Source organism: Cryptomeria japonica, chromosome 4 (assembly GCF_030272615.1).
Source record: "Cryptomeria japonica chromosome 4, Sugi_1.0, whole genome shotgun sequence".
In the NCBI taxonomy this organism is placed as follows: Eukaryota; Viridiplantae; Streptophyta; class Pinopsida; order Cupressales; family Cupressaceae; genus Cryptomeria; species Cryptomeria japonica.
Genome location: NC_081408.1, coordinates 772,294,582 through 772,300,620, shown reverse-complemented (window position 1 = coordinate 772,300,620; position 6,039 = coordinate 772,294,582).

Here is a 6,039-nt window from a genome sequence, read left to right as displayed (position 1 = left end):
GATGAGGGCTGTAGGTACTTTCTAATACAGTTAGCTAGTACTTTACAAGGCCCTTGCTCAGATTTTTCATTCCATGCCAGTCATACTGATGCTGTTTCAAAGTAAAGAGTTGTGCATTCAGAGCTGAAATATTTAAAAATCACTTACCTAAACGCTTTAGATTTTTGGAGTATTTTCATTTTTAAGCTTTTCTAAGTATATGGTGTGAATACTTATCAACATTTAATCACCCATGCCATATCATGTAACAGCGACACTTAAGGATATAAATGCACGTTAATGCATGCCAGACCTCCTGCCACACGTTTACTTCGTTTCTATTCCTTCAGTTCTCCAAGTTCTTTTGAAAACTGTGATTAAAATCTCAAAACTTACATGTAATATGTATGCTGAGAACGCTGAAGCCTTCCATTTGGGGATCGTTTTAAAATTGAGACGAAAAGGTCTAGAAAAGGTGAAACCAAATGTGGAGACCCTAACTGAGAGCGAAATCCCGAGATTCTCAGTTCATTACAACTAAAAAATAAAAGTGATATCTTGGAATGTAAGGCGTTAAGGAGCAAGGCCAGACATACAGCCAGCAAGAAATTGATTATCAGCAATAAACTGAACATTATTCTGAAGGGAGAACTATATTATATATAATTAAAATGAATTGTAACAGCATATCTTGCAGCGTTCCATTGAGTTACCGGGCAATGAAGGCTAGTAATAAGGATAAGCTAATTACGATTATACATGACACTAAATATCCTGTCACATTCATGATCTATGAACCATATAATTAGCACAAGCACTTATATCTAAATCAATGGTATCAGCAGGAAACAAACTAAAAGTTATCTAATTCTTAGTATTACAATTCAGAGTATCCACAATTATAATAAGGATAATTTGTATTGGAAAATTCATTCTCATTAAGAACGATAAATAGAATGTTAAAAATTCTTAAAACGAATGATCTAAATACAATTATGTTTGTTGTATCAATTGACAACTATAATGAAAGTATATGCAAACTATACTTATGAAACAAAGATTAAATGGAAAACTTTTATGGGAAAAGCTATCAATAAAAGAGATTTACAATTCTATTAATTTAAAATAGACAACAATTCTCCTTTTCACCTTTTTCAATTTGTAAACAATGTAGGGTTAGATTTATTACATCTTTATATATATTTTAAATTATAGTATTTATATAAGTTTAAGTTATATTATAGTTTGATAAATAATAAACAGGTTAGATAATAGTTAATTTAATAAATAAATGAATTATTTTTTGTTAGTTTTTGAGAAGTTATATCCATAGGAGGTTATACATAAAAATGAATAGCACTAGGGGAAGAGCACCACTAGTTGAGCATGTACCAATTGTTGTGAGGGTTGTTGATACCTTTTGTTCCAAAAATTGAACAAATAAAACCTATTGTTTGAAACAAAAAATATCAATTTTTGTTAGGAAATGTACCAACAGTTGTTAGGAAATGTACCAATAGTTGTTAAGAAATGTACTAATATTGTAAAAAGTAACCAATCAGGTGATGCCATATCAGCTGCACAACTATTGGGGTCTCTTTTGCACGCCTATTGGTCTCACTTTTTTTTGGGGCTGTTTTGGACACCTTGGCAAAAAGCATGCTGATGTGGCATCATATTTGATGATGTGGCTTTGAAACCTTAGTTATAAGCAGGGGACTTGCCAAGTAAGCTACTGTAAAAAAATCGGAATGATTTGAAATATCCAAGTAAGATTTTGAGAAGCACGAAGTTAGGGTGCACAACTACTGGGTCCTTTCCCCTATAAGTCATTGCAAATCAATGTAGTCTCCATGTAAAAATTAAACGCATTATTTTGTGATGCCTTGTTGTGCGATAATGATGTAATCCATTATCTTTGTGTGTGCTCACTCTTTTAATATGATATCAAGCAAAAGAGATATTGGATATCATAAGAATAATTTGATGAAGATTTCTTTACATGAATTAACCTCTCTGTTTTGACTAAATAAGCTTGGGAAAGGGCTCAACCCCATTACATAGTAAATTAAGGCAAAATAAATGAATCTCATAGTAGTAAGACTAGAAAACAAAACAACTACAACCAGAAAAGACAACTAGGAACAACTAAATACAAAGGAGATATAGTTGAGGGTCGTTCTATTAAAATTTGAAATTGCATGTGATAAGGTTAATGCACTTCACTTTTGGAGTTACAAGGATTAATTTTGTTTATTTTATATTGTAAAAGGTGCATTTTCGGTTGAATTTGACACCTTGGCATTTTTATTTATTTATAATCTAGGCCACATAATATGCTTGTATTTTGGGGGCAATCCATACTAACCCTAATTAGGTTTGAAAAGACACATGTGACATCATGTGAGTAGTGTAATAGAGTCAAATTGAAGGTTGGGGGCATTAGAGAATGAAGGATTTTTTATCATCTTGAGATAGCTTCTCACGTAGAGACAATACTGTCAAAAATAAGCCGCAATTTGGACTTGCAATGGGTTAATCCAAGAGGGGCGAATAGCTCAATTAGTAGAGCACTCTAATAGCAAATGGGAGGTCCTAGGTTTGAGTCCTAGTTGGTCTATATGAACTGTAGCTCAACATGTGGTAGCTAGAATAGGAACTCTAAACACTTGCAATGTAGCGTAAGGGGGGTATTGGAAATAAGCCACACTTGAACCAACAATGGGTAGCCAAAGAGGGGCCAATAGCTCAATTGGTAGTTCACTCTAGCAATAGATGGAAGGTTCTAGGTTTGATTCCTAGCTAGTCCATATGAGTTGTAGCTCAATAGACACTTTGCATGAGAAGCACCAATTTCAATCTATGTCCCTTCATGGACGGAGAGGGACTTGAAATTTCTAGGTAGAACTTGTGGGTGTAGTTAGTATATTTACCTTAGTTTAGTTTCTTTTGTACATCAAAAAAGGGATTTGGTTCCCAAGGCATTAGAGGTATATTGACACTTTCAAAGGAAAGTGGACTCTTGAAGGAGATTCATTCTCTCATATGTAGCACCCGAGGATGGACTTTGACACACTTGAAGGAGATGTGGACTCTCAAAGGAGAGCTGTTCTCTCATTGTCCATGACGGATTGGAATATTTATGTTCTCTCACATTGTATGTAGCTCTTTTTAGGTTTGACTATAAGAAGATCTGCTGATGGAGTTAGTTTGGTGTTTTCTAGGCGAGTGAGGAGAATTGGTGAAGGGGCTTCATCAAAGTTTCTAGAAGAGTTGCTATGTTTACTCCTTGCAATATTTCATCCTTTGTTAGAATTGATGTAATAAGGAGGGAATGTTGGATTTATTACATATTTTATTTAGTTTAGATTATAGTATATTTTAATGACTACATAATAAATAGGTTAGAGAATAGTTAATTTAACAAAGAAATCAATTGTTAGTTGTTAGATTTGGAAAGTTATTCTTGTAGGAGTTTATACATGAGAAACAAATAGCATTATAAGCATTTGCAAATCAATGTAATTTGTGTGCAAAAATTAAACATGTATTATTCTATGATATCTTGCTATACAATAATGGTTTAATCTAAGATCTTTGTGTGTGCTCACCATTTTAATATGTGCAACATCCATAATTGGGCTTCACATCATAATCACATATTTAGGTAAAAATTCATCACCAATCTATTTATTTGCATTACTGATAAGAAAAAACCTTGATTTTTTTGGAATACCAAGTCTCTTAGTACTCTAATTGCATATGGAATACCAACCATCACACAACCATATCATGATTATAGAATAATGTTGTATTACACACCACTCCAAACAAGACATCTTCAAATGAATAACCATGTATAAATGGATATTGGCCCACACTTGATCAAAGGTTGTCAATCACAACATTTACATTATGTATGCCTTTCTTTACTTGAACCAAAACAAAACTATGACTTTTGTTGATAAAGATAACACCAAATTGTTTCTCATCATTGATAATTCCCTTCAACATTCCCTAAAACATATACATGTACCTTCTAATCATTGCATGTACTAAAAGACTACTACACGTGTACTTGAATTGCCAAACATGCACCAAAAATTCACTTAGTTCATACCATTGTAAGTATTTCACCAAATGTCTTGCAATTTTTACCATGGCAACAATGGGCCATGCCAAAAAATTGTATATTGTAATGTCCAACTCCACGCATTCTTATTGCATAAAATTAGAGATTTTTTTACGAGTCCACGATACATGAACATGGACAATCTAAACTCTTCTCACTCATTTTTTTTTGCAAATGAATAACATATTGCAGTTTCAACATTTATTTACTTGATATTTACTATACGAGAGTTTGTGGTATAAATTGAGAAGAAAATTCATCTATGAGAAACTAATAAACCTATTGCATCCCTATCCCCAAAAAGCTTAATTGTACTTTATACTTTGTTAAAATTAAAAAACATTCCCTTGAGTGTCAATTTTATCCACTTGAATTTTCCTTCCCTTGACTGTCAACATGTTTAGTTTGAGCATAGTAAACATGGTTTTTAGCTAGACCAATTGTATTCTAATTGCCATAATTCAACATTACCTCTTAAAATTGATGCCATTATAAAGTCTCTTTAGCTAGTGTTTGTTTGCAACCATTTATGGTGTTGGTGCACAAATTTGTAGGTCCCAAATCCATAAAGCCGAGACATTCTCTGAGCACTAGGGGTGTAAATTCAGAGCAACAAATCTCTAACTTATGATCAAGTAGGGAAATAATTTATTTTCCTTAAAGATTAGTTAGACTCAAGGAGCTTTTCTAGAGGCATCATGAACATGATTAAACACAATTGAAGGCAAAAAAGTTGATAAATTGATCTAGTCATACCCAATGTATACCTAACCCCAAAATTTGTCACTAGGTCGAGGGCTAACCTATTGCTATAACTTTTATTAAGATGATAAACACACCATGACATGAGAACAAGATATGGGTATGCATAAAATGACTCTCTAGGATGATAATTGTTATGGATTGACAAATACATTTATCCTGGTTATTACATTGAATCATGAGGCAAATAAAATCTACTTTTTACTTATACTCCATTGGCGAAAGACATGTTCATTTGAAGTGTATAGTGGATCATTGCATGTACAATTAATGTCTATTTATTGGGTTACAAAGTCCAAGTACACCAAGAAAGGAAACAAATTGAAACTAGAAGGAATATGAGTTGTGCATAAGCATACACCACAAATATGATGCAAGGGAAATGAATATAATTAATAATCCATCCCTAAATTATTAAATTTTGTACGTAATAAATAAATGACCATTAGAAATCTTGCAATGTCACAGAATGTTTTGGTATTAACCAAATATCTATTGCATTCATATCACAAATTGACAAGAGGAAACCCTAATCTACAACTTCCTTGAAGATCCACAAATGGAGCTACGAAGATATTCATTTACATATGCCATTCACAATACAAATATCCTATGATTTACAAATATTAATTGCTTTAATGGTGATTGGATTTATAGGATATGAAGCCCTAGAATCTTATTTGGTTTGTAGCTATGTGGAAATGTGAAATGACTAACTTTTTGGAAAATGAACTAGCATATATGGTGCACTAATAATTGCCTTGTTGTTTTAGGAATCAATGGGACAATAGTAGTCAATGGATGAGGTGTGCAAGGAAAAAATAGATCTCATGAAATTCACTTAAATTGTTACCTAGATCTTTAGTAAAAGCCATCTATATTAGAAATGCAACCATCAGATTAATAATGACATGGTGTTCCTGATCCTCTATTGATTGAAGTACTTCTAAATCCATGCCCTTAAGATGGAAAATTCTTTCTAGGTAGGAAAATCTCCTAGAGTAGTTGCAACATTTAATATTATTATTGATGATGAGTTGGGTTGTGTAGAGAGGTAGTTAGAAGTGAATAGTACAAAACATGAGAGTTTTGGAGTTTCGTGAACTAAGGCTACCTCATAAACCATAGCACTTTTCTTGGATTGGGAATTAGGAGAATGACATACT